This window comes from Ambystoma mexicanum, unplaced genomic scaffold (assembly GCF_040938575.1).
Source record: "Ambystoma mexicanum isolate Mex_15411 unplaced genomic scaffold, UKY_AmexF1_1 Mex_scaf20, whole genome shotgun sequence".
Lineage (NCBI taxonomy): Eukaryota > Metazoa > Chordata > Amphibia > Caudata > Ambystomatidae > Ambystoma > Ambystoma mexicanum.
In genome coordinates, this window is record NW_027182434.1 from 1,201,773 (window position 1) to 1,228,131 (window position 26,359).

Below are 26,359 nucleotides of genomic sequence, written 5' to 3' on the forward strand. Positions count from 1 at the left end.
CCTGGGAAGACCTCCCGTTGCAGCGGAATGAGCCCCACTTCCAGGGCGTGCTGGTAGCAAATTTCCCACAGCCCACAGGGAGCAAACGATCCCAGGTGTGATGTATCACCAGGAGAGGCTGAGATGAGAGTAGGGGTTCACGCGTGTGCCCGGACCGAGGTTAATGATGGGATTAGAGCTAGGGTTAGATGCAGGGAAAGAGTGAGAGTTATAATTAGGGATAAAGCTAACAGGTGATCATTACTCGTCATGTAACATGATACAAAGGGTCAGAAGAGGAACTGATTCAGGGTTACAATTTGGACTTCGCAGACAACAGGAGCACTAAATGGTGCTGAGGGGGACTCAATAAAGTGGACCGGCCGCCTAATGTAAGCAATTGTGCACAAATATTGTACGATGACTAGCGTTGCCGGTGCTTTTTTCTTAAAGAGTCAGTTCTTGGCACCCATTCCCTACTTGACTCAGCCTAATCTTCAAGAATATTTGTCAAGAACTAAAAAAAATCCAGAAAAGGTTTAACCTCCCCGTCGGGGAATTGAACCCCGGTCTGGCGGGGATACTGACCACTATACTAACGAGGAGACGTGAGGGCATGAAATGAACAGCTGCTGATGTCTGCACAGCATCCAGCGACCACCTAGCTGGCCTAGGGGGGTCTCATTTTCCCCCGTCAAACGGCTTGCCCGATCTAAGGCTAATTTCTTTCTTTTTATCGGCACCAGGCTTAAAACTCAGTTTAAGGCGATAGTTCCGGGCTATGTTTGACTCCAGAGTTGAATCTGTCATCCCGCATTTCCTCAGCAAATCAAGCTACCCATCTCAAGTCTCATGAGCTGAGGACGGCAAAGTCCCTGTGGGCTTAGGACAGTCAAAGAAACCCCTGGGCTGCATGCTAAGCCCCTTTTCGGCTTCACTTTCCGAATCCTGCCCTAGCTTGCGATTAGTTTTTTTCTCACTTCTTGCCCCCATCTCCCACCTTGCCTCATGGTCTCCCCTCCTCTGCGCACCTGACAGTTTGCCTGCCCTTCCACTGCCTGTCTCCAGACTTTCCAAGGAGAAAAGGCAAAGCACTAAAGCGGGCCGGGCAACGGGTCAAGTTCCGCTTTCGGCGACTAGCAGGGAGGTAGCGTGGCCGAGCGGTCTAAGGCGCTGGATTAAGGCTCCAGTCTCTTCGGAGGCGTGGGTTCAAATCCCACCGCTGCCACTTTTCCTGGCCTTGCATTTTAAAGAAGAACGTAACGTTGACCTCTTCCTTCATTAGTGCCACCTCTGTCGCAATGAGCAAGCGGATGGTATGCCACACCCTGCAGGAAAAAGGTTTCGCTTCTGACGTCTTGCTTTTCTGGACATCCAGTCTCAAGTTTCCCATCTGGAACGGCGCTCCCTGCTGCTTTGTGAAGGCTTGCTGCAAGAGCCTTCGAAACCCAGGAGCTCTTGCGTTGAGCTGTGACGCGTCCTGGGAAGACCTCCCGTTGCAGCGGAATGAGCCCCACTTCCAGGGCGTGCTGGTAGCAAATTTCCCACAGCCCACAGGGAGCAAACGATCCCAGGTGTGATGTATCACCAGGAGAGGCTGAGATGAGAGTAGGGGTTCACGCGTGTGCCCGGACCGAGGTTAATGATGGGATTGGAGCTAGGGTTAGATGCAGGGAAAGAGTGAGAGTTATAATTAGGGATAAAGCTAACAGGTGATCATTACTCGTCATGTAACATGATACAAAGGGTCAGAAGAGGAACTGATTCAGGGTTACAATTTGGACTTCGCAGACAACAGGAGCACTAAATGGTGCTGAGGGGGACTCAATAAAGTGGACCGGCCGCCTAATGTAAGCAATTGTGCACAAATATTGTACGATGACTAGCGTTGCCGGTGCTTTTTTCTTAAAGAGTCAGTTCTTGGCACCCATTCCCTACTTGACTCAGCCTAATCTTCAAGAATATTTGTCAAGAACTAAAAAAAATCCAGAAAAGGTTTAACCTCTCCGTCGGGGAATTGAACCCCGGTCTCCCGCGTGACAGGCGGGGATACTGACCACTATACTAACGAGGAGACGTGAGGGCATGAAATGAACAGCTGCTGATGTCTGCACAGCATCCAGCGACCACCTAGCTGGCCTAGGGGGGTCTCATTTTCCCCCGTCAAACGGCTTGCCCGATCTAAGGCTAATTTCTTTCTTTTTATCGGCACCAGGCTTAAAACTCAGTTTAAGGCGATAGTTCCGGGCTATGTTTGACTCCAGAGTTGAATCTGTCATCCCGCATTTCCTCAGCAAATCAAGCTACCCATCTCAAGTCTCATGAGCTGAGGACGGCAAAGTCCCTGTGGGCTTAGGACAGTCAAAGAAACCCCTGGGCTGCATGCTAAGCCCCTTTTCGGCTTCACTTTCCGAATCCTGCCCTAGCTTGCGATTAGTTTTTTTCTCACTTCTTGCCCCCATCTCCCACCTTGCCTCATGGTCTCCCCTCCTCTGCGCACCTGACAGTTTGCCTGCCCTTCCACTGCCTGTCTCCAGACTTTCCAAGGAGAAAAGGCAAAGCACTAAAGCGGGCCGGGCAACGGGTCAAGTTCCGCTTTCGGCGACTAGCAGGGAGGTAGCGTGGCCGAGCGGTCTAAGGCGCTGGATTAAGGCTCCAGTCTCTTCGGAGGCGTGGGTTCAAATCCCACCGCTGCCACTTTTCCTGGCCTTGCATTTTAAAGAAGAACGTAACGTTGACCTCTTCCTTCATTAGTGCCACCTCTGTCGCAATGAGCAAGCGGATGGTATGCCACACCCTGCAGGAAAAAGGTTTCGCTTCTGACGTCTTGCTTTTCTGGACATCCAGTCTCAAGTTTCCCATCTGGAACGGCGCTCCCTGCTGCTTTGTGAAGGCTTGCTGCAAGAGCCTTCGAAACCCAGGAGCTCTTGCGTTGAGCTGTGACGCGTCCTGGGAAGACCTCCCGTTGCAGCGGAATGAGCCCCACTTCCAGGGCGTGCTGGTAGCAAATTTCCCACAGCCCACAGGGAGCAAACGATCCCAGGTGTGATGTATCACCAGAAAGGCTGAGATGAGAGTAGGGGTTCACGCGTGTGCCCGGACCGAGGTTAATGATGGGATTAGAGCTAGGGTTAGATGCAGGGAAAGAGTGAGAGTTATAATTAGGGATAAAGCTAACAGGTGATCATTACTCGTCATGTAACATGATACAAAGGGTCAGAAGAGGAACTGATTCAGGGTTACAATTTGGACTTCGCAGACAACAGGAGCACTAAATGGTGCTGAGGGGGACTCAATAAAGTGGACCGGCCGCCTAATGTAAGCAATTGTGCACAAATATTGTACGATGACTAGCGTTGCCGGTGCTTTTTTCTTAAAGAGTCAGTTCTTGGCACCCATTCCCTACTTGACTCAGCCTAATCTTCAAGAATATTTGTCAAGAACTAAAAAAAATCCAGAAAAGGTTTAACCTCCCCGTCGGGGAATTGAACCCCGGTCTGGCGGGGATACTGACCACTATACTAACGAGGAGACGTGAGGGCATGAAATGAACAGCTGCTGATGTCTGCACAGCATCCAGCGACCACCTAGCTGGCCTAGGGGGTCTCATTTTCCCCCGTCAAACGGCTTGCCCGATCTAAGGCTAATTTCTTTCTTTTTATCGGCACCAGGCTTAAAACTCAGTTTAAGGCGATAGTTCCGGGCTATGTTTGACTCCAGAGTTGAATCTGTCATCCCGCATTTCCTCAGCAAATCAAGCTACCCATCTCAAGTCTCATGAGCTGAGGACGGCAAAGTCCCTGTGGGCTTAGGACAGTCAAAGAAACCCCTGGGCTGCATGCTAAGCCCCTTTTCGGCTTCACTTTCCGAATCCTGCCCTAGCTTGCGATTAGTTTTTTTCTCACTTCTTGCCCCCATCTCCCACCTTGCCTCATGGTCTCCCCTCCTCTGCGCACCTGACAGTTTGCCTGCCCTTCCACTGCCTGTCTCCAGACTTTCCAAGGAGAAAAGGCAAAGCACTAAAGCGGGCCGGGCAACGGGTCAAGTTCCGCTTTCGGCGACTAGCAGGGAGGTAGCGTGGCCGAGCGGTCTAAGGCGCTGGATTAAGGCTCCAGTCTCTTCGGAGGCGTGGGTTCAAATCCCACCGCTGCCACTTTTCCTGGCCTTGCATTTTAAAGAAGAACGTAACGTTGACCTCTTCCTTCATTAGTGCCACCTCTGTCGCAATGAGCAAGCGGATGGTATGCCACACCCTGCAGGAAAAAGGTTTCGCTTCTGACGTCTTGCTTTTCTGGACATCCAGTCTCAAGTTTCCCATCTGGAACGGCGCTCCCTGCTGCTTTGTGAAGGCTTGCTGCAAGAGCCTTCGAAACCCAGGAGCTCTTGCGTTGAGCTGTGACGCGTCCTGGGAAGACCTCCCGTTGCAGCGGAATGAGCCCCACTTCCAGGGCGTGCTGGTAGCAAATTTCCCACAGCCCACAGGGAGCAAACGATCCCAGGTGTGATGTATCACCAGGAGAGGCTGAGATGAGAGTAGGGGTTCACGCGTGTGCCCGGACCGAGGTTAATGATGGGATTAGAGCTAGGGTTAGATGCAGGGAAAGAGTGAGAGTTATAATTAGGGATAAAGCTAACAGGTGATCATTACTCGTCATGTAACATGATACAAAGGGTCAGAAGAGGAACTGATTCAGGGTTACAATTTGGACTTCGCAGACAACAGGAGCACTAAATGGTGCTCAGGGGGACTCAATAAAGTGGACCGGCCGCCTAATGTAAGCAATTGTGCACAAATATTGTACGATGACTAGCGTTGCCGGTGCTTTTTTCTTAAAGAGTCAGTTCTTGGCACCCATTCCCTACTTGACTCAGCCTAATCTTCAAGAATATTTGTCAAGAACTAAAAAAAATCCAGAAACGGTTTAACCTCCCCGTCGGGGAATTGAACCCTCCCGCGTGACAGGCGGGGATACTGACCACTATACTAACGAGGAGACGTGAGGGCATGAAATGAACAGCTGCTGATGTCTGCACAGCATCCAGCGACCACCTAGCTGGCCTAGGGGGGGTCTCATTTTCCCCCGTCAAACGGCTTGCCCGATCTAAGGCTAATTTCTTTCTTTTTATCGGCACCAGGCTTAAAACTCAGTTTAAGGCGATAGTTCCGGGCTATGTTTGACTCCAGAGTTGAATCTGTCATCCCGCATTTCCTCAGCAAATCAAGCTACCCATCTCAAGTCTCATGAGCTGAGGACGGCAAAGTCCCTGTGGGCTTAGGACAGTCAAAGAAACCCCTGGGCTGCATGCTAAGCCCCTTTTCGGCTTCACTTTCCGAATCCTGCCCTAGCTTGCGATTAGTTTTTTTCTCACTTCTTGCCCCCATCTCCCACCTTGCCTCATGGTCTCCCCTCCTCTGCGCACCTGACAGTTTGCCTGCCCTTCCACTGCCTGTCTCCAGACTTTCCAAGGAGAAAAGGCAAAGCACTAAAGCGGGCCGGGCAACGGGTCAAGTTCCGCTTTCGGCGACTAGCAGGGAGGTAGCGTGGCCGAGCGGTCTAAGGCGCTGGATTAAGGCTCCAGTCTCTTCGGAGGCGTGGGTTCAAATCCCACCGCTGCCACTTTTCCTGGCCTTGCATTTTAAAGAAGAACGTAACGTTGACCTCTTCCTTCATTAGTGCCACCTCTGTCGCAATGAGCAAGCGGATGGTATGCCACACCCTGCAGGAAAAAGGTTTCGCTTCTGACGTCTTGCTTTTCTGGACATCCAGTCTCAAGTTTCCCATCTGGAACGGCGCTCCCTGCTGCTTTGTGAAGGCTTGCTGCAAGAGCCTTCGAAACCCAGGAGCTCTTGCGTTGAGCTGTGACGCGTCCTGGGAAGACCTCCCGTTGCAGCGGAATGAGCCCCACTTCCAGGGCGTGCTGGTAGCAAATTTCCCACAGCCCACAGGGAGCAAACAATCCCAGGTGTGATGTATCACCAGGAGAGGCTGAGATGAGAGTAGGGGTTCACGCGTGTGCCCGGACCGAGGTTAATGATGGGATTAGAGCTAGGGTTAGATGCAGGGAAAGAGTGAGAGTTATAATTAGGGATAAAGCTAACAGGTGATCATTACTCGTCATGTAACATGATACAAAGGGTCAGAAGAGGAACTGATTCAGGGTTACAATTTGGACTTCGCAGACAACAGGAGCACTAAATGGTGCTGAGGGGGACTCAATAAAGTGGACCGGCCGCCTAATGTAAGCAATTGTGCACAAATATTGTACGATGACTAGCGTTGCCGGTGCTTTTTTCTTAAAGAGTCAGTTCTTGGCACCCATTCCCTACTTGACTCAGCCTAATCTTCAAGAATATTTGTCAAGAACTAAAAAAAATCCAGAAACGGTTTAACCTCCCCGTCGGGGAATTGAACCCCGGTCTCCCGCGTGACAGGCGGGGATACTGACCACTATACTAACGAGGAGACGTGAGGGCATGAAATGAACAGCTGCTGATGTCTGCACAGCATCCAGCGACCACCTAGCTGGCCTAGGGGGGTCTCATTTTCCCCCGTCAAACGGCTTGCCCGATCTAAGGCTAATTTCTTTCTTTTTATCGGCACCAGGCTTAAAACTCAGTTTAAGGCGATAGTTCCGGGCTATGTTTGACTCCAGAGTTGAATCTGTCATCCCGCATTTCCTCAGCAAATCAAGCTACCCATCTCAAGTCTCATGAGCTGAGGACGGCAAAGTCCCTGTGGGCTTAGGACAGTCAAAGAAACCCCTGGGCTGCATGCTAAGCCCCTTTTCGGCTTCACTTTCCGAATCCTGCCCTAGCTTGCGATTAGTTTTTTTCTCACTTCTTGCCCCCATCTCCCACCTTGCCTCATGGTCTCCCCTCCTCTGCGCACCTGACAGTTTGCCTGCCCTTCCACTGCCTGTCTCCAGACTTTACAAGGAGAAAAGGCAAAGCACTAAAGCGGGCCGGGCAACGGGTCAAGTTCCGCTTTCGGCGACTAGCAGGGAGGTAGCGTGGCCGAGCGGTCTAAGGCGCTGGATTAAGACTCCAGTCTCTTCGGAGGCGTGGGTTCAAATCCCACCGCTGCCACTTTTCCTGGCCTTGCATTTTAAAGAAGAACGTAACGTTGACCTCTTCCTTCATTAGTGCCACCTCTGTCGCAATGAGCAAGCGGATGGTATGCCACACCCTGCAGGAAAAAGGTTTCGCTTCTGACGTCTTGCTTTTCTGGACATCCAGTCTCAAGTTTCCCATCTGGAACGGCGCTCCCTGCTGCTTTGTGAAGGCTTGCTGCAAGAGCCTTCGAAACCCAGGAGCTCTTGCGTTGAGCTGTGACGCGTCCTGGGAAGACCTCCCGTTGCAGCGGAATGAGCCCCACTTCCAGGGCGTGCTGGTAGCAAATTTCCCACAGCCCACAGGGAGCAAACGATCCCAGGTGTGATGTATCACCAGGAGAGGCTGAGATGAGAGTAGGGGTTCACGCGTGTGCCCGGACCGAGGTTAATGATGGGATTAGAGCTAGGGTTAGATGCAGGGAAAGAGTGAGAGTTATAATTAGGGATAAAGCTAACAGGTGATCATTACTCGTCATGTAACATGATACAAAGGGTCAGAAGAGGAACTGATTCAGGGTTACAATTTGGACTTCGCAGACAACAGGAGCACTAAATGGTGCTGAGGGGGACTCAATAAAGTGGACCGGCCGCCTAATGTAAGCAATTGTGCACAAATATTGTACGATGACTAGCGTTGCCGGTGCTTTTTTCTTAAAGAGTCAGTTCTTGGCACCCATTCCCTACTTGACTCAGCCTAATCTTCAAGAATATTTGTCAAGAACTAAAAAAAATCCAGAAAAGGTTTAACCTCCCCGTCGGGGAATTGAACCCCGGTCTCCCGCGTGACAGGCGGGGATACTGACCACTATACTAACGAGGAGACGTGAGGGCATGAAATGAACAGCTGCTGATGTCTGCACAGCATCCAGCGACCACCTAGCTGGCCTAGGGGGGTCTCATTTTCCCCCGTCAAACGGCTTGCCCGATCTAAGGCTAATTTCTTTCTTTTTATCGGCACCAGGCTTAAAACTCAGTTTAAGGCGATAGTTCCGGGCTATGTTTGACTCCAGAGTTGAATCTGTCATCCCGCATTTCCTCAGCAAATCAAGCTACCCATCTCAAGTCTCATGAGCTGAGGACGGCAAAGTCCCTGTGGGCTTAGGACAGTCAAAGAAACCCCTGGGCTGCATGCTAAGCCCCTTTTCGGCTTCACTTTCCGAATCCTGCCCTAGCTTGCGATTAGTTTTTTTCTCACTTCTTGCCCCCATCTCCCACCTTGCCTCATGGTCTCCCCTCCTCTGCGCACCTGACAGTTTGCCTGCCCTTCCACTGCCTGTCTCCAGACTTTCCAAGGAGAAAAGGCAAAGCACTAAAGCGGGCCGGGCAACGGGTCAAGTTCCGCTTTCGGCGACTAGCAGGGAGGTAGCGTGGCCGAGCGGTCTAAGGCGCTGGATTAAGGCTCCAGTCTCTTCGGAGGCGTGGGTTCAAATCGCACCGCTGCCACTTTTCCTGGCCTTGCATTTTAAAGAAGAACGTAACGTTGACCTCTTCCTTCATTAGTGCCACCTCTGTCGCAATGAGCAAGCGGATGGTATGCCACACCCTGCAGGAAAAAGGTTTCGCTTCTGACGTCTTGCTTTTCTGGACATCCAGTCTCAAGTTTCCCATCTGGAACGGCGCTCCCTGCTGCTTTGTGAAGGCTTGCTGCAAGAGCCTTCGAAACCCAGGAGCTCTTGCGTTGAGCTGTGACGCGTCCTGGGAAGACCTCCCGTTGCAGCGGAATGAGCCCCACTTCCAGGGCGTGCTGGTAGCAAATTTCCCACAGCCCACAGGGAGCAAACGATCCCAGGTGTGATGTATCACCAGGAGAGGCTGAGATGAGAGTAGGGGTTCACGCGTGTGCCCGGACCGAGGTTAATGATGGGATTAGAGCTAGGGTTAGATGCAGGGAAAGAGTGAGAGTTATAATTAGGGATAAAGCTAACAGGTGATCATTACTCGTCATGTAACATGATACAAAGGGTCAGAAGAGGAACTGATTCAGGGTTACAATTTGGACTTCGCAGACAACAGGAGCACTAAATGGTGCTGAGGGGGACTCAATAAAGTGGACCGGCCGCCTAATGTAAGCAATTGTGCACAAATATTGTACGATGACTAGCGTTGCCGGTGCTTTTTTCTTAAAGAGTCAGTTCTTGGCACCCATTCCCTACTTGACTCAGCCTAATCTTCAAGAATATTTGTCAAGAACTAAAAAAAATCCAGAAAAGGTTTAACCTCCCCGTCGGGGAATTGAACCCCGGTCTGGCGGGGATACTGACCACTATACTAACGAGGAGACGTGAGGGCATGAAATGAACAGCTGCTGATGTCTGCACAGCATCCAGCGACCACCTAGCTGGCCTAGGGGGGTCTCATTTTCCCCCGTCAAACGGCTTGCCCGATCTAAGGCTAATTTCTTTCTTTTTATCGGCACCAGGCTTAAAACTCAGTTTAAGGCGATAGTTCCGGGCTATGTTTGACTCCAGAGTTGAATCTGTCATCCCGCATTTCCTCAGCAAATCAAGCTACCCATCTCAAGTCTCATGAGCTGAGGACGGCAAAGTCCCTGTGGGCTTAGGACAGTCAAAGAAACCCCTGGGCTGCATGCTAAGCCCCTTTTCGGCTTCACTTTCCGAATCCTGCCCTAGCTTGCGATTAGTTTTTTTCTCACTTCTTGCCCCCATCTCCCACCTTGCCTCATGGTCTCCCCTCCTCTGCGCACCTGACAGTTTGCCTGCCCTTCCACTGCCTGTCTCCAGACTTTCCAAGGAGAAAAGGCAAAGCACTAAAGCGGGCCGGGCAACGGGTCAAGTTCCGCTTTCGGGGACTAGCAGGGAGGTAGCGTGGCCGAGCGGTCTAAGGCGCTGGATTAAGGCTCCAGTCTCTTCGGAGGCGTGGGTTCAAATCCCACCGCTGCCACTTTTCCTGGCCTTGCATTTTAAAGAAGAACGTAACGTTGACCTCTTCCTTCATTAGTGCCACCTCTGTCGCAATGAGCAAGCGGATGGTATGCCACACCCTGCAGGAAAAAGGTTTCGCTTCTGACGTCTTGCTTTTCTGGACATCCAGTCTCAAGTTTCCCATCTGGAACGGCGCTCCCTGCTGCTTTGTGAAGGCTTGCTGCAAGAGCCTTCGAAACCCAGGAGCTCTTGCGTTGAGCTGTGACGCGTCCTGGGAAGACCTCCCGTTGCAGCGGAATGAGCCCCACTTCCAGGGCGTGCTGGTAGCAAATTTCCCACAGCCCACAGGGAGCAAACGATCCCAGGTGTGATGTATCACCAGGAGAGGCTGAGATGAGAGTAGGGGTTCACGCGTGTGCCCGGACCGAGGTTAATGATGGGATTAGAGCTAGGGTTAGATGCAGGGAAAGAGTGAGAGTTATAATTAGGGATAAAGCTAACAGGTGATCATTACTCGTCATGTAACATGATACAAAGGGTCAGAAGAGGAACTGATTCAGGGTTACAATTTGGACTTCGCAGACAACAGGAGCACTAAATGGTGCTCAGGGGGACTCAATAAAGTGGACCGGCCGCCTAATGTAAGCAATTGTGCACAAATATTGTACGATGACTAGCGTTGCCGGTGCTTTTTTCTTAAAGAGTCAGTTCTTGGCACCCATTCCCTACTTGACTCAGCCTAATCTTCAAGAATATTTGTCAAGAACTAAAAAAAATCCAGAAACGGTTTAACCTCCCCGTCGGGGAATTGAACCCCGGTCTCCCGCGTGACAGGCGGGGATACTGACCACTATACTAACGAGGAGACGTGAGGGCATGAAATGAACAGCTGCTGATGTCTGCACAGCATCCAGCGACCACCTAGCTGGCCTAGGGGGGTCTCATTTTCCCCCGTCAAACGGCTTGCCCGATCTAAGGCTAATTTCTTTCTTTTTATCGGCACCAGGCTTAAAACTCAGTTTAAGGCGATAGTTCCGGGCTATGTTTGACTCCAGAGTTGAATCTGTCATCCCGCATTTCCTCAGCAAATCAAGCTACCCATCTCAAGTCTCATGAGCTGAGGACGGCAAAGTCCCTGTGGGCTTAGGACAGTCAAAGAAACCCCTGGGCTGCATGCTAAGCCCCTTTTCGGCTTCACTTTCCGAATCCTGCCCTAGCTTGCGATTAGTTTTTTTCTCACTTCTTGCCCCCATCTCCCACCTTGCCTCATGGTCTCCCCTCCTCTGCGCACCTGACAGTTTGCCTGCCCTTCCACTGCCTGTCTCCAGACTTTCCAAGGAGAAAAGGCAAAGCACTAAAGCGGGCCGGGCAACGGGTCAAGTTCCGCTTTCGGCAACTAGCAGGGAGGTAGCGTGGCCGAGCGGTCTAAGGCGCTGGATTAAGGCTCCAGTCTCTTCGGAGGCGTGGGTTCAAATCCCACCGCTGCCACTTTTCCTGGCCTTGCATTTTAAAGAAGAACGTAACGTTGACCTCTTCCTTCATTAGTGCCACCTCTGTCGCAATGAGCAAGCGGATGGTATGCCACACCCTGCAGGAAAAAGGTTTCGCTTCTGACGTCTTGCTTTTCTGGACATCCAGTCTCAAGTTTCCCATCTGGAACGGCGCTCCCTGCTGCTTTGTGAAGGCTTGCTGCAAGAGCCTTCGAAACCCAGGAGCTCTTGCGTTGAGCTGTGACGCGTCCTGGGAAGACCTCCCGTTGCAGCGGAATGAGCCCCACTTCCAGGGCGTGCTGGTAGCAAATTTCCCACAGCCCACAGGGAGCAAACGATCCCAGGTGTGATGTATCACCAGAAAGGCTGAGATGAGAGTAGGGGTTCACGCGTGTGCCCGGACCGAGGTTAATGATGGGATTAGAGCTAGGGTTAGATGCAGGGAAAGAGTGAGAGTTATAATTAGGGATAAAGCTAACAGGTGATCATTACTCGTCATGTAACATGATACAAAGGGTCAGAAGAGGAACTGATTCAGGGTTACAATTTGGACTTCGCAGACAACAGGAGCACTAAATGGTGCTGAGGGGGACTCAATAAAGTGGACCGGCCGCCTAATGTAAGCAATTGTGCACAAATATTGTACGATGACTAGCGTTGCCGGTGCTTTTTTCTTAAAGAGTCAGTTCTTGGCACCCATTCCCTACTTGACTCAGCCTAATCTTCAAGAATATTTGTCAAGAACTAAAAAAAATCCAGAAAAGGTTTAACCTCCCCGTCGGGGAATTGAACCCCGGTCTGGCGGGGATACTGACCACTATACTAACGAGGAGACGTGAGGGCATGAAATGAACAGCTGCTGATGTCTGCACAGCATCCAGCGACCACCTAGCTGGCCTAGGGGGTCTCATTTTCCCCCGTCAAACGGCTTGCCCGATCTAAGGCTAATTTCTTTCTTTTTATCGGCACCAGGCTTAAAACTCAGTTTAAGGCGATAGTTCCGGGCTATGTTTGACTCCAGAGTTGAATCTGTCATCCCGCATTTCCTCAGCAAATCAAGCTACCCATCTCAAGTCTCATGAGCTGAGGACGGCAAAGTCCCTGTGGGCTTAGGACAGTCAAAGAAACCCCTGGGCTGCATGCTAAGCCCCTTTTCGGCTTCACTTTCCGAATCCTGCCCTAGCTTGCGATTAGTTTTTTTCTCACTTCTTGCCCCCATCTCCCACCTTGCCTCATGGTCTCCCCTCCTCTGCGCACCTGACAGTTTGCCTGCCCTTCCACTGCCTGTCTCCAGACTTTCCAAGGAGAAAAGGCAAAGCACTAAAGCGGGCCGGGCAACGGGTCAAGTTCCGCTTTCGGCGACTAGCAGGGAGGTAGCGTGGCCGAGCGGTCTAAGGCGCTGGATTAAGGCTCCAGTCTCTTCGGAGGCGTGGGTTCAAATCCCACCGCTGCCACTTTTCCTGGCCTTGCATTTTAAAGAAGAACGTAACGTTGACCTCTTCCTTCATTAGTGCCACCTCTGTCGCAATGAGCAAGCGGATGGTATGCCACACCCTGCAGGAAAAAGGTTTCGCTTCTGACGTCTTGCTTTTCTGGACATCCAGTCTCAAGTTTCCCATCTGGAACGGCGCTCCCTGCTGCTTTGTGAAGGCTTGCTGCAAGAGCCTTCGAAACCCAGGAGCTCTTGCGTTGAGCTGTGACGCGTCCTGGGAAGACCTCCCGTTGCAGCGGAATGAGCCCCACTTCCAGGGCGTGCTGGTAGCAAATTTCCCACAGCCCACAGGGAGCAAACGATCCCAGGTGTGATGTATCACCAGGAGAGGCTGAGATGAGAGTAGGGGTTCACGCGTGTGCCCGGACCGAGGTTAATGATGGGATTAGAGCTAGGGTTAGATGCAGGGAAAGAGTGAGAGTTATAATTAGGGATAAAGCTAACAGGTGATCATTACTCGTCATGTAACATGATACAAAGGGTCAGAAGAGGAACTGATTCAGGGTTACAATTTGGACTTCGCAGACAACAGGAGCACTAAATGGTGCTGAGGGGGACTCAATAAAGTGGACCGGCCGCCTAATGTAAGCAATTGTGCACAAATATTGTACGATGACTAGCGTTGCCGGTGCTTTTTTCTTAAAGAGTCAGTTCTTGGCACCCATTCCCTACTTGACTCAGCCTAATCTTCAAGAATATTTGTCAAGAACTAAAAAAAATCCAGAAAAGGTTTAACCTCCCCGTCGGGGAATTGAACCCCGGTCTCCCGCGTGACAGGCGGGGATACTGACCACTATACTAACGAGGAGACGTGAGGGCATGAAATGAACAGCTGCTGATGTCTGCACAGCATCCAGCGACCACCTAGCTGGCCTAGGGGGGTCTCATTTTCCCCCGTCAAACGGCTTGCCCGATCTAAGGCTAATTTCTTTCTTTTTATCGGCACCAGGCTTAAAACTCAGTTTAAGGCGATAGTTCCGGGCTATGTTTGACTCCAGAGTTGAATCTGTCATCCCGCATTTCCTCAGCAAATCAAGCTACCCATCTCAAGTCTCATGAGCTGAGGACGGCAAAGTCCCTGTGGGCTTAGGACAGTCAAAGAAACCCCTGGGCTGCATGCTAAGCCCCTTTTCGGCTTCACTTTCCGAATCCTGCCCTAGCTTGCGATTAGTTTTTTTCTCACTTCTTGCCCCCATCTCCCACCTTGCCTCATGGTCTCCCCTCCTCTGCGCACCTGACAGTTTGCCTGCCCTTCCACTGCCTGTCTCCAGACTTTCCAAGGAGAAAAGGCAAAGCACTAAAGCGGGCCGGGCAACGGGTCAAGTTCCGCTTTCGGCAACTAGCAGGGAGGTAGCGTGGCCGAGCGGTCTAAGGCGCTGGATTAAGGCTCCAGTCTCTTCGGAGGCGTGGGTTCAAATCCCACCGCTGCCACTTTTCCTGGCCTTGCATTTTAAAGAAGAACGTAACGTTGACCTCTTCCTTCATTAGTGCCACCTCTGTCGCAATGAGCAAGCGGATGGTATGCCACACCCTGCAGGAAAAAGGTTTCGCTTCTGACGTCTTGCTTTTCTGGACATCCAGTCTCAAGTTTCCCATCTGGAACGGCGCTCCCTGCTGCTTTGTGAAGGCTTGCTGCAAGAGCCTTCGAAACCCAGGAGCTCTTGCGTTGAGCTGTGACGCGTCCTGGGAAGACCTCCCGTTGCAGCGGAATGAGCCCCACTTCCAGGGCGTGCTGGTAGCAAATTTCCCACAGCCCACAGGGAGCAAACGATCCCAGGTGTGATGTATCACCAGAAAGGCTGAGATGAGAGTAGGGGTTCACGCGTGTGCCCGGACCGAGGTTAATGATGGGATTAGAGCTAGGGTTAGATGCAGGGAAAGAGTGAGAGTTATAATTAGGGATAAAGCTAACAGGTGATCATTACTCGTCATGTAACATGATACAAAGGGTCAGAAGAGGAACTGATTCAGGGTTACAATTTGGACTTCGCAGACAACAGGAGCACTAAATGGTGCTGAGGGGGACTCAATAAAGTGGACCGGCCGCCTAATGTAAGCAATTGTGCACAAATATTGTACGATGACTAGCGTTGCCGGTGCTTTTTTCTTAAAGAGTCAGTTCTTGGCACCCATTCCCTACTTGACTCAGCCTAATCTTCAAGAATATTTGTCAAGAACTAAAAAAAATCCAGAAAAGGTTTAACCTCCCCGTCGGGGAATTGAACCCCGGTCTGGCGGGGATACTGACCACTATACTAACGAGGAGACGTGAGGGCATGAAATGAACAGCTGCTGATGTCTGCACAGCATCCAGCGACCACCTAGCTGGCCTAGGGGGTCTCATTTTCCCCCGTCAAACGGCTTGCCCGATCTAAGGCTAATTTCTTTCTTTTTATCGGCACCAGGCTTAAAACTCAGTTTAAGGCGATAGTTCCGGGCTATGTTTGACTCCAGAGTTGAATCTGTCATCCCGCATTTCCTCAGCAAATCAAGCTACCCATCTCAAGTCTCATGAGCTGAGGACGGCAAAGTCCCTGTGGGCTTAGGACAGTCAAAGAAACCCCTGGGCTGCATGCTAAGCCCCTTTTCGGCTTCACTTTCCGAATCCTGCCCTAGCTTGCGATTAGTTTTTTTCTCACTTCTTGCCCCCATCTCCCACCTTGCCTCATGGTCTCCCCTCCTCTGCGCACCTGACAGTTTGCCTGCCCTTCCACTGCCTGTCTCCAGACTTTCCAAGGAGAAAAGGCAAAGCACTAAAGCGGGCCGGGCAACGGGTCAAGTTCCGCTTTCGGCGACTAGCAGGGAGGTAGCGTGGCCGAGCGGTCTAAGGCGCTGGATTAAGGCTCCAGTCTCTTCGGAGGCGTGGGTTCAAATCCCACCGCTGCCACTTTTCCTGGCCTTGCATTTTAAAGAAGAACGTAACGTTGACCTCTTCCTTCATTAGTGCCACCTCTGTCGCAATGAGCAAGCGGATGGTATGCCACACCCTGCAGGAAAAAGGTTTCGCTTCTGACGTCTTGCTTTTCTGGACATCCAGTCTCAAGTTTCCCATCTGGAACGGCGCTCCCTGCTGCTTTGTGAAGGCTTGCTGCAAGAGCCTTCGAAACCCAGGAGCTCTTGCGTTGAGCTGTGACGCGTCCTGGGAAGACCTCCCGTTGCAGCGGAATGAGCCCCACTTCCAGGGCGTGCTGGTAGCAAATTTCCCACAGCCCACAGGGAGCAAACGATCCCAGGTGTGATGTATCACCAGGAGAGGCTGAGATGAGAGTAGGGGTTCACGCGTGTGCCCGGACCGAGGTTAATGATGGGATTAGAGCTAGGGTTAGATGCAGGGAAAGAGTGAGAGTTATAATTAGGGATAAAGCTAACAGGTGATCATTACTCGTCATGTAACATGATACAAAGGGTCAGAAGAGGAACTGATTCAGGGTTACAATTTGGACTTCGCAGACAACAGGAGCACTAAATGGTGCTGAGGGGGACTCAATAAAGTGGACCGGCCGCCTAATGTAAGCAATTGTGCACAAATATTGTACGATGACTAGCGTTGCCGGTGCTTTTTTCTTAAAGAGTCAGTTCTTGGCACCCATTCCCTACTTGACTCAGCCTAATCTTCAAGAATATTTGTCAAGAACTAAAAAAAATCCAGAAAAGGTTTAACCTCCCCGTCGGGGAATTCCCCGGTCTCCCGCGTGACAGGCGGGGATACTGACCACTATACTAACGAGGAGACGTGAGGGCATGAAATGAACAGCTGCTGATGTCTGCACAGCATCCAGCGACCACCTAGCTGGCCTAGGGGGGTCTCATTTTCCCCCGTCAAACGGCTTGCCCGATCTAAGGCTAATTTCTTTCTTTTTATCGGCACCAGGCTTAAAACTCAGTTTAAGGCGATAGTTCCGGGCTATGTTTGACTCCAGAGTTGAATCTGTCATCCCGCATTTCCTCAGCAAATCAAGCTACCCATCTCAAGTCTCATGAGCTGAGGACGGCAAAGTCCCTGTGGGCTTAGGACAGTCAAAGAAACCCCTGGGCTGCATGCTAAGCCCCTTTTCGGCTTCACTTTCCGAATCCTGCCCTAGCTTGCGATTAGTTTTTTTCTCACTTCTTGCCCCCATCTCCCACCTTGCCTCATGGTCTCCCCTCCTCTGCGCACCTGACAGTTTGCCTGCCCTTCCACTGCCTGTCTCCAGACTTTCCAAGGAGAAAAGGCAAAGCACTAAAGCGGGCCGGGCAACGGGTCAAGTTCCGCTTTCGGCAACTAGCAGGGAGGTAGCGTGGCCGAGCGGTCTAAGGCGCTGGATTAAGGCTCCAGTCTCTTCGGAGGCGTGGGTTCAAATCCCACCGCTGCCACTTTTCCTGGCCTTGCATTTTAAAGAAGAACGTAACGTTGACCTCTTCCTTCATTAGTGCCACCTCTGTCGCAATGAGCAAGCGGATGGTATGCCACACCCTGCAGGAAAAAGGTTTCGCTTCTGACGTCTTGCTTTTCTGGACATCCAGTCTCAAGTTTCCCATCTGGAACGGCGCTCCCTGCTGCTTTGTGAAGGCTTGCTGCAAGAGCCTTCGAAACCCAGGAGCTCTTGCGTTGAGCTGTGACGCGTCCTGGGAAGACCTCCCGTTGCAGCGGAATGAGCCCCACTTCCAGGGCGTGCTGGTAGCAAATTTCCCACAGCCCACAGGGAGCAAACGATCCCAGGTGTGATGTATCACCAGGAGAGGCTGAGATGAGAGTAGGGGTTCACGCGTGTGCCCGGACCGAGGTTAATGATGGGATTAGAGCTAGGGTTAGATGCAGGGAAAGAGTGAGAGTTATAATTAGGGATAAAGCTAACAGGTGATCATTACTCGTCATGTAACATGATACAAAGGGTCAGAAGAGGAACTGATTCAGGGTTACAATTTGGACTTCGCAGACAACAGGAGCACTAAATGGTGCTGAGGGGGACTCAATAAAGTGGACCGGCCGCCTAATGTAAGCAATTGTGCACAAATATTGTACGATGACTAGCGTTGCCGGTGCTTTTTTCTTAAAGAGTCAGTTCTTGGCACCCATTCCCTACTTGACTCAGCCTAATCTTCAAGAATATTTGTCAAGAACTAAAAAAAATCCAGAAAAGGTTTAACCTCCCCGTCGGGTCTCCCGCGTGACAGGCGGGGATACTGACCACTATACTAACGAGGAGACGTGAGGGCATGAAATGAACAGCTGCTGATGTCTGCACAGCATCCAGCGACCACCTAGCTGGCCTAGGGGGGTCTCATTTTCCCCCGTCAAACGGCTTGCCCGATCTAAGGCTAATTTCTTTCTTTTTATCGGCACCAGGCTTAAAACTCAGTTTAAGGCGATAGTTCCGGGCTATGTTTGACTCCAGAGTTGAATCTGTCATCCCGCATTTCCTCAGCAAATCAAGCTACCCATCTCAAGTCTCATGAGCTGAGGACGGCAAAGTCCCTGTGGGCTTAGGACAGTCAAAGAAACCCCTGGGCTGCATGCTAAGCCCCTTTTCGGCTTCACTTTCCGAATCCTGCCCTAGCTTGCGATTAGTTTTTTTCTCACTTCTTGCCCCCATCTCCCACCTTGCCTCATGGTCTCCCCTCCTCTGCGCACCTGACAGTTTGCCTGCCCTTCCACTGCCTGTCTCCAGACTTTACAAGGAGAAAAGGCAAAGCACTAAAGCGGGCCGGGCAACGGGTCAAGTTCCGCTTTCGGCGACTAGCAGGGAGGTAGCGTGGCCGAGCGGTCTAAGGCGCTGGATTAAGACTCCAGTCTCTTCGGAGGCGTGGGTTCAAATCCCACCGCTGCCACTTTTCCTGGCCTTGCATTTTAAAGAAGAACGTAACGTTGACCTCTTCCTTCATTAGTGCCACCTCTGTCGCAATGAGCAAGCGGATGGTATGCCACACCCTGCAGGAAAAAGGTTTCGCTTCTGACGTCTTGCTTTTCTGGACATCCAGTCTCAAGTTTCCCATCTGGAACGGCGCTCCCTGCTGCTTTGTGAAGGCTTGCTGCAAGAGCCTTCGAAACCCAGGAGCTCTTGCGTTGAGCTGTGACGCGTCCTGGGAAGACCTCCCGTTGCAGCGGAATGAGCCCCACTTCCAGGGCGTGCTGGTAGCAAATTTCCCACAGCCCACAGGGAGCAAACGATCCCAGGTGTGATGTATCACCAGGAGAGGCTGAGATGAGAGTAGGGGTTCACGCGTGTGCCCGGACCGAGGTTAATGATGGGATTAGAGCTAGGGTTAGATGCAGGGAAAGAGTGAGAGTTATAATTAGGGATAAAGCTAACAGGTGATCATTACTCGTCATGTAACATGATACAAAGGGTCAGAAGAGGAACTGATTCAGGGTTACAATTTGGACTTCGCAGACAACAGGAGCACTAAATGGTGCTGAGGGGGACTCAATAAAGTGGACCGGCCGCCTAATGTAAGCAATTGTGCACAAATATTGTACGATGACTAGCGTTGCCGGTGCTTTTTTCTTAAAGAGTCAGTTCTTGGCACCCATTCCCTACTTGACTCAGCCTAATCTTCAAGAATATTTGTCAAGAACTAAAAAAAATCCAGAAAAGGTTTAACCTCCCCGTCGGGGAATTGAACCCCGGTCTCCCGCGTGACAGGCGGGGATACTGACCACTATACTAACGAGGAGACGTGAGGGCATGAAATGAACAGCTGCTGATGTCTGCACAGCATCCAGCGACCACCTAGCTGGCCTAGGGGGGTCTCATTTTCCCCCGTCAAACGGCTTGCCCGATCTAAGGCTAATTTCTTTCTTTTTATCGGCACCAGGCTTAAAACTCAGTTTAAGGCGATAGTTCCGGGCTATGTTTGACTCCAGAGTTGAATCTGTCATCCCGCATTTCCTCAGCAAATCAAGCTACCCATCTCAAGTCTCATGAGCTGAGGACGGCAAAGTCCCTGTGGGCTTAGGACAGTCAAAGAAACCCCTGGGCTGCATGCTAAGCCCCTTTTCGGCTTCACTTTCCGAATCCTGCCCTAGCTTGCGATTAGTTTTTTTCTCACTTCTTGCCCCCATCTCCCACCTTGCCTCATGGTCTCCCCTCCTCTGCGCACCTGACAGTTTGCCTGCCCTTCCACTGCCTGTCTCCAGACTTTCCAAGGAGAAAAGGCAAAGCACTAAAGCGGGCCGGGCAACGGGTCAAGTTCCGCTTTCGGCGACTAGCAGGGAGGTAGCGTGGCCGAGCGGTCTAAGGCGCTGGATTAAGGCTCCAGTCTCTTCGGAGGCGTGGGTTCAAATCGCACCGCTGCCACTTTTCCTGGCCTTGCATTTTAAAGAAGAACGTAACGTTGACCTCTTCCTTCATTAGTGCCACCTCTGTCGCAATGAGCAAGCGGATGGTATGCCACACCCTGCAGGAAAAAGGTTTCGCTTCTGACGTCTTGCTTTTCTGGACATCCAGTCTCAAGTTTCCCATCTGGAACGGCGCTCCCTGCTGCTTTGTGAAGGCTTGCTGCAAGAGCCTTCGAAACCCAGGAGCTCTTGCGTTGAGCTGTGACGCGTCCTGGGAAGACCTCCCGTTGCAGCGGAATGAGCCCCACTTCCAGGGCGTGCTGGTAGCAAATTTCCCACAGCCCACAGGGAGCAAACGATCCCAGGTGTGATGTATCACCAGGAGAGGCTGAGATGAGAGTAGGGGTTCACGCGTGTGCCCGGACCGAGGTTAATGATGGGATTAGAGCTAGGGTTAGATGCAGGGAAAGAGTGAGAGTTATAATTAGGGATAAAGCTAACAGGTGATCATTACTCGTCATGTAACATGATACAAAGGGTCAGAAGAGGAACTGATTCAGGGTTACAATTTGGACTTCGCAGACAACAGGAGCACTAAATGGTGCTGAGGGGGACTCAATAAAGTGGACCGGCCGCCTAATGTAAGCAATTGTGCACAAATATTGTACGATGACTAGCGTTGCCGGTGCTTTTTTCTTAAAGAGTCAGTTCTTGGCACCCATTCCCTACTTGACTCAGCCTAATCTTCAAGAATATTTGTCAAGAACTAAAAAAAATCCAGAAAAGGTTTAACCTCCCCGTCGGGGAATTGAACCCCGGTCTGGCGGGGATACTGACCACTATACTAACGAGGAGACGTGAGGGCATGAAATGAACAGCTGCTGATGTCTGCACAGCATCCAGCGACCACCTAGCTGGCCTAGGGGGGTCTCATTTTCCCCCGTCAAACGGCTTGCCCGATCTAAGGCTAATTTCTTTCTTTTTATCGGCACCAGGCTTAAAACTCAGTTTAAGGCGATAGTTCCGGGCTATGTTTGACTCCAGAGTTGAATCTGTCATCCCGCATTTCCTCAGCAAATCAAGCTACCCATCTCAAGTCTCATGAGCTGAGGACGGCAAAGTCCCTGTGGGCTTAGGACAGTCAAAGAAACCCCTGGGCTGCATGCTAAGCCCCTTTTCGGCTTCACTTTCCGAATCCTGCCCTAGCTTGCGATTAGTTTTTTTCTCACTTCTTGCCCCCATCTCCCACCTTGCCTCATGGTCTCCCCTCCTCTGCGCACCTGACAGTTTGCCTGCCCTTCCACTGCCTGTCTCCAGACTTTCCAAGGAGAAAAGGCAAAGCACTAAAGCGGGCCGGGCAACGGGTCAAGTTCCGCTTTCGGCGACTAGCAGGGAGGTAGCGTGGCCGAGCGGTCTAAGGCGCTGGATTAAGGCTCCAGTCTCTTCGGAGGCGTGGGTTCAAATCCCACCGCTGCCACTTTTCCTGGCCTTGCATTTTAAAGAAGAACGTAACGTTGACCTCTTCCTTCATTAGTGCCACCTCTGTCGCAATGAGCAAGCGGATGGTATGCCACACCCTGCAGGAAAAAGGTTTCGCTTCTGACGTCTTGCTTTTCTGGACATCCAGTCTCAAGTTTCCCATCTGGAACGGCGCTCCCTGCTGCTTTGTGAAGGCTTGCTGCAAGAGCCTTCGAAACCCAGGAGCTCTTGCGTTGAGCTGTGACGCGTCCTGGGAAGACCTCCCGTTGCAGCGGAATGAGCCCCACTTCCAGGGCGTGCTGGTAGCAAATTTCCCACAGCCCACAGGGAGCAAACGATCCCAGGTGTGATGTATCACCAGGAGAGGCTGAGATGAGAGTAGGGGTTCACGCGTGTGCCCGGACCGAGGTTAATGATGGGATTAGAGCTAGGGTTAGATGCAGGGAAAGAGTGAGAGTTATAATTAGGGATAAAGCTAACAGGTGATCATTACTCGTCATGTAACATGATACAAAGGGTCAGAAGAGGAACTGATTCAGGGTTACAATTTGGACTTCGCAGACAACAGGAGCACTAAATGGTGCTCAGGGGGACTCAATAAAGTGGACCGGCCGCCTAATGTAAGCAATTGTGCACAAATATTGTACGATGACTAGCGTTGCCGGTGCTTTTTTCTTAAAGAGTCAGTTCTTGGCACCCATTCCCTACTTGACTCAGCCTAATCTTCAAGAATATTTGTCAAGAACTAAAAAAAATCCAGAAACGGTTTAACCTCCCCGTCGGGGAATTGAACCCCGGTCTCCCGCGTGACAGGCGGGGATACTGACCACTATACTAACGAGGAGACGTGAGGGCATGAAATGAACAGCTGCTGATGTCTGCACAGCATCCAGCGACCACCTAGCTGGCCTAGGGGGGTCTCATTTTCCCCCGTCAAACGGCTTGCCCGATCTAAGGCTAATTTCTTTCTTTTTATCGGCACCAGGCTTAAAACTCAGTTTAAGGCGATAGTTCCGGGCTATGTTTGACTCCAGAGTTGAATCTGTCATCCCGCATTTCCTCAGCAAATCAAGCTACCCATCTCAAGTCTCATGAGCTGAGGACGGCAAAGTCCCTGTGGGCTTAGGACAGTCAAAGAAACCCCTGGGCTGCATGCTAAGCCCCTTTTCGGCTTCACTTTCCGAATCCTGCCCTAGCTTGCGATTAGTTTTTTTCTCACTTCTTGCCCCCATCTCCCACCTTGCCTCATGGTCTCCCCTCCTCTGCGCACCTGACAGTTTGCCTGCCCTTCCACTGCCTGTCTCCAGACTTTCCAAGGAGAAAAGGCAAAGCACTAAAGCGGGCCGGGCAACGGGTCAAGTTCCGCTTTCGGCAACTAGCAGGGAGGTAGCGTGGCCGAGCGGTCTAAGGCGCTGGATTAAGGCTCCAGTCTCTTCGGAGGCGTGGGTTCAAATCCCACCGCTGCCACTTTTCCTGGCCTTGCATTTTAAAGAAGAACGTAACGTTGACCTCTTCCTTCATTAGTGCCACCTCTGTCGCAATGAGCAAGCGGATGGTATGCCACACCCTGCAGGAAAAAGGTTTCGCTTCTGACGTCTTGCTTTTCTGGACATCCAGTCTCAAGTTTCCCATCTGGAACGGCGCTCCCTGCTGCTTTGTGAAGGCTTGCTGCAAGAGCCTTCGAAACCCAGGAGCTCTTGCGTTGAGCTGTGACGCGTCCTGGGAAGACCTCCCGTTGCAGCGGAATGAGCCCCACTTCCAGGGCGTGCTGGTAGCAAATTTCCCACAGCCCACAGGGAGCAAACGATCCCAGGTGTGATGTATCACCAGAAAGGCTGAGATGAGAGTAGGGGTTCACGCGTGTGCCCGGACCGAGGTTAATGATGGGATTAGAGCTAGGGTTAGATGCAGGGAAAGAGTGAGAGTTATAATTAGGGATAAAGCTAACAGGTGATCATTACTCGTCATGTAACATGATACAAAGGGTCAGAAGAGGAACTGATTCAGGGTTACAATTTGGACTTCGCAGACAACAGGAGCACTAAATGGTGCTGAGGGGGACTCAATAAAGTGGACCGGCCGCCTAATGTAAGCAATTGTGCACAAATATTGTACGATGACTAGCGTTGCCGGTGCTTTTTTCTTAAAGAGTCAGTTCTTGGCACCCATTCCCTACTTGACTCAGCCTAATCTTCAAGAATATTTGTCAAGAACTAAAAAAAATCCAGAAAAGGTTTAACCTCCCCGTCGGGGAATTGAACCCCGGTCTGGCGGGGATACTGACCACTATACTAACGAGGAGACGTGAGGGCATGAAATGAACAGCTGCTGATGTCTGCACAGCATCCAGCGACCACCTAGCTGGCCTAGGGGGTCTCATTTTCCCCCGTCAAACGGCTTGCCCGATCTAAGGCTAATTTCTTTCTTTTTATCGGCACCAGGCTTAAAACTCAGTTTAAGGCGATAGTTCCGGGCTATGTTTGACTCCAGAGTTGAATCTGTCATCCCGCATTTCCTCAGCAAATCAAGCTACCCATCTCAAGTCTCATGAGCTGAGGACGGCAAAGTCCCTGTGGGCTTAGGACAGTCAAAGAAACCCCTGGGCTGCATGCTAAGCCCCTTTTCGGCTTCACTTTCCGAATCCTGCCCTAGCTTGCGATTAGTTTTTTTCTCACTTCTTGCCCCCATCTCCCACCTTGCCTCATGGTCTCCCCTCCTCTGCGCACCTGACAGTTTGCCTGCCCTTCCACTGCCTGTCTCCAGACTTTCCAAGGAGAAAAGGCAAAGCACTAAAGCGGGCCGGGCAACGGGTCAAGTTCCGCTTTCGGCGACTAGCAGGGAGGTAGCGTGGCCGAGCGGTCTAAGGCGCTGGATTAAGGCTCCAGTCTCTTCGGAGGCGTGGGTTCAAATCCCACCGCTGCCACTTTTCCTGGCCTTGCATTTTAAAGAAGAACGTAACGTTGACCTCTTCCTTCATTAGTGCCACCTCTGTCGCAATGAGCAAGCGGATGGTATGCCACACCCTGCAGGAAAAAGGTTTCGCTTCTGACGTCTTGCTTTTCTGGACATCCAGTCTCAAGTTTCCCATCTGGAACGGCGCTCCCTGCTGCTTTGTGAAGGCTTGCTGCAAGAGCCTTCGAAACCCAGGAGCTCTTGCGTTGAGCTGTGACGCGTCCTGGGAAGACCTCCCGTTGCAGCGGAATGAGCCCCACTTCCAGGGCGTGCTGGTAGCAAATTTCCCACAGCCCACAGGGAGCAAACGATCCCAGGTGTGATGTATCACCAGGAGAGGCTGAGATGAGAGTAGGGGTTCACGCGTGTGCCCGGACCGAGGTTAATGATGGGATTAGAGCTAGGGTTAGATGCAGGGAAAGAGTGAGAGTTATAATTAGGGATAAAGCTAACAGGTGATCATTACTCGTCATGTAACATGATACAAAGGGTCAGAAGAGGAACTGATTCAGGGTTACAATTTGGACTTCGCAGACAACAGGAGCACTAAATGGTGCTGAGGGGGACTCAATAAAGTGGACCGGCCGCCTAATGTAAGCAATTGTGCACAAATATTGTACGATGACTAGCGTTGCCGGTGCTTTTTTCTTAAAGAGTCAGTTCTTGGCACCCATTCCCTACTTGACTCAGCCTAATCTTCAAGAATATTTGTCAAGAACTAAAAAAAATCCAGAAAAGGTTTAACCTCCCCGTCGGGGAATTGAACCCCGGTCTCCCGCGTGACAGGCGGGGATACTGACCACTATACTAACGAGGAGACGTGAGGGCATGAAATGAACAGCTGCTGATGTCTGCACAGCATCCAGCGACCACCTAGCTGGCCTAGGGGGGTCTCATTTTCCCCCGTCAAACGGCTTGCCCGATCTAAGGCTAATTTCTTTCTTTTTATCGGCACCAGGCTTAAAACTCAGTTTAAGGCGATAGTTCCGGGCTATGTTTGACTCCAGAGTTGAATCTGTCATCCCGCATTTCCTCAGCAAATCAAGCTACCCATCTCAAGTCTCATGAGCTGAGGACGGCAAAGTCCCTGTGGGCTTAGGACAGTCAAAGAAACCCCTGGGCTGCATGCTAAGCCCCTTTTCGGCTTCACTTTCCGAATCCTGCCCTAGCTTGCGATTAGTTTTTTTCTCACTTCTTGCCCCCATCTCCCACCTTGCCTCATGGTCTCCCCTCCTCTGCGCACCTGACAGTTTGCCTGCCCTTCCACTGCCTGTCTCCAGACTTTCCAAGGAGAAAAGGCAAAGCACTAAAGCGGGCCGGGCAACGGGTCAAGTTCCGCTTTCGGCAACTAGCAGGGAGGTAGCGTGGCCGAGCGGTCTAAGGCGCTGGATTAAGGCTCCAGTCTCTTCGGAGGCGTGGGTTCAAATCCCACCGCTGCCACTTTTCCTGGCCTTGCATTTTAAAGAAGAACGTAACGTTGACCTCTTCCTTCATTAGTGCCACCTCTGTCGCAATGAGCAAGCGGATGGTATGCCACACCCTGCAGGAAAAAGGTTTCGCTTCTGACGTCTTGCTTTTCTGGACATCCAGTCTCAAGTTTCCCATCTGGAACGGCGCTCCCTGCTGCTTTGTGAAGGCTTGCTGCAAGAGCCTTCGAAACCCAGGAGCTCTTGCGTTGAGCTGTGACGCGTCCTGGGAAGACCTCCCGTTGCAG

The 26,359-nt window shown here is 51.4% G+C and overlaps 23 non-coding genes across 23 annotated transcripts; 16 read left to right on the forward strand and 7 right to left on the reverse strand.

Annotated features, from left to right (window-relative positions):
* The first annotated feature begins 1,125 nt into the window (after window positions 1-1,125).
* TRNAL-AAG (transfer RNA leucine (anticodon AAG)) lies at window positions 1,126-1,207 on the forward strand. The gene has a single exon. It is a non-coding gene; the product is annotated as a tRNA-Leu (tRNA).
* Window positions 1,208-2,594: 1,387 nt separating this feature from the next.
* TRNAL-AAG (transfer RNA leucine (anticodon AAG)) lies at window positions 2,595-2,676 on the forward strand. Its single transcript has one exon. It is a non-coding gene; the product is annotated as a tRNA-Leu (tRNA).
* A 1,374-nt stretch (window positions 2,677-4,050) lies between these two features.
* TRNAL-AAG (transfer RNA leucine (anticodon AAG)) lies at window positions 4,051-4,132 on the forward strand. The gene has a single exon. It is a non-coding gene; the product is annotated as a tRNA-Leu (tRNA).
* A 1,383-nt stretch (window positions 4,133-5,515) lies between these two features.
* Window positions 5,516-5,597, forward strand: TRNAL-AAG (transfer RNA leucine (anticodon AAG)). The gene has a single exon. It is a non-coding gene; the product is annotated as a tRNA-Leu (tRNA).
* A 774-nt stretch (window positions 5,598-6,371) lies between these two features.
* TRNAD-GUC (transfer RNA aspartic acid (anticodon GUC)) lies at window positions 6,372-6,443 on the reverse strand. Its single transcript has one exon. It is a non-coding gene; the product is annotated as a tRNA-Asp (tRNA).
* Window positions 6,444-6,984: 541 nt separating this feature from the next.
* Window positions 6,985-7,066, forward strand: TRNAL-AAG (transfer RNA leucine (anticodon AAG)). The gene has a single exon. It is a non-coding gene; the product is annotated as a tRNA-Leu (tRNA).
* Window positions 7,067-7,840: 774 nt separating this feature from the next.
* Window positions 7,841-7,912, reverse strand: TRNAD-GUC (transfer RNA aspartic acid (anticodon GUC)). Its single transcript has one exon. It is a non-coding gene; the product is annotated as a tRNA-Asp (tRNA).
* Window positions 7,913-9,911: 1,999 nt separating this feature from the next.
* TRNAL-AAG (transfer RNA leucine (anticodon AAG)) lies at window positions 9,912-9,993 on the forward strand. Its single transcript has one exon. It is a non-coding gene; the product is annotated as a tRNA-Leu (tRNA).
* Window positions 9,994-10,767: 774 nt separating this feature from the next.
* On the reverse strand, window positions 10,768-10,839 carry TRNAD-GUC (transfer RNA aspartic acid (anticodon GUC)). The gene has a single exon. It is a non-coding gene; the product is annotated as a tRNA-Asp (tRNA).
* A 541-nt stretch (window positions 10,840-11,380) lies between these two features.
* On the forward strand, window positions 11,381-11,462 carry TRNAL-AAG (transfer RNA leucine (anticodon AAG)). The gene has a single exon. It is a non-coding gene; the product is annotated as a tRNA-Leu (tRNA).
* Window positions 11,463-12,836: 1,374 nt separating this feature from the next.
* On the forward strand, window positions 12,837-12,918 carry TRNAL-AAG (transfer RNA leucine (anticodon AAG)). Its single transcript has one exon. It is a non-coding gene; the product is annotated as a tRNA-Leu (tRNA).
* A 774-nt stretch (window positions 12,919-13,692) lies between these two features.
* Window positions 13,693-13,764, reverse strand: TRNAD-GUC (transfer RNA aspartic acid (anticodon GUC)). Its single transcript has one exon. It is a non-coding gene; the product is annotated as a tRNA-Asp (tRNA).
* Window positions 13,765-14,305: 541 nt separating this feature from the next.
* On the forward strand, window positions 14,306-14,387 carry TRNAL-AAG (transfer RNA leucine (anticodon AAG)). Its single transcript has one exon. It is a non-coding gene; the product is annotated as a tRNA-Leu (tRNA).
* Window positions 14,388-15,761: 1,374 nt separating this feature from the next.
* On the forward strand, window positions 15,762-15,843 carry TRNAL-AAG (transfer RNA leucine (anticodon AAG)). Its single transcript has one exon. It is a non-coding gene; the product is annotated as a tRNA-Leu (tRNA).
* Window positions 15,844-17,227: 1,384 nt separating this feature from the next.
* Window positions 17,228-17,309, forward strand: TRNAL-AAG (transfer RNA leucine (anticodon AAG)). The gene has a single exon. It is a non-coding gene; the product is annotated as a tRNA-Leu (tRNA).
* A 1,373-nt stretch (window positions 17,310-18,682) lies between these two features.
* Window positions 18,683-18,764, forward strand: TRNAL-AAG (transfer RNA leucine (anticodon AAG)). Its single transcript has one exon. It is a non-coding gene; the product is annotated as a tRNA-Leu (tRNA).
* A 774-nt stretch (window positions 18,765-19,538) lies between these two features.
* Window positions 19,539-19,610, reverse strand: TRNAD-GUC (transfer RNA aspartic acid (anticodon GUC)). The gene has a single exon. It is a non-coding gene; the product is annotated as a tRNA-Asp (tRNA).
* Window positions 19,611-21,609: 1,999 nt separating this feature from the next.
* On the forward strand, window positions 21,610-21,691 carry TRNAL-AAG (transfer RNA leucine (anticodon AAG)). The gene has a single exon. It is a non-coding gene; the product is annotated as a tRNA-Leu (tRNA).
* A 774-nt stretch (window positions 21,692-22,465) lies between these two features.
* Window positions 22,466-22,537, reverse strand: TRNAD-GUC (transfer RNA aspartic acid (anticodon GUC)). The gene has a single exon. It is a non-coding gene; the product is annotated as a tRNA-Asp (tRNA).
* Window positions 22,538-23,078: 541 nt separating this feature from the next.
* Window positions 23,079-23,160, forward strand: TRNAL-AAG (transfer RNA leucine (anticodon AAG)). Its single transcript has one exon. It is a non-coding gene; the product is annotated as a tRNA-Leu (tRNA).
* A 1,374-nt stretch (window positions 23,161-24,534) lies between these two features.
* On the forward strand, window positions 24,535-24,616 carry TRNAL-AAG (transfer RNA leucine (anticodon AAG)). The gene has a single exon. It is a non-coding gene; the product is annotated as a tRNA-Leu (tRNA).
* A 774-nt stretch (window positions 24,617-25,390) lies between these two features.
* TRNAD-GUC (transfer RNA aspartic acid (anticodon GUC)) lies at window positions 25,391-25,462 on the reverse strand. The gene has a single exon. It is a non-coding gene; the product is annotated as a tRNA-Asp (tRNA).
* Window positions 25,463-26,003: 541 nt separating this feature from the next.
* Window positions 26,004-26,085, forward strand: TRNAL-AAG (transfer RNA leucine (anticodon AAG)). Its single transcript has one exon. It is a non-coding gene; the product is annotated as a tRNA-Leu (tRNA).
* Window positions 26,086-26,359: the final 274 nt, after the last annotated feature.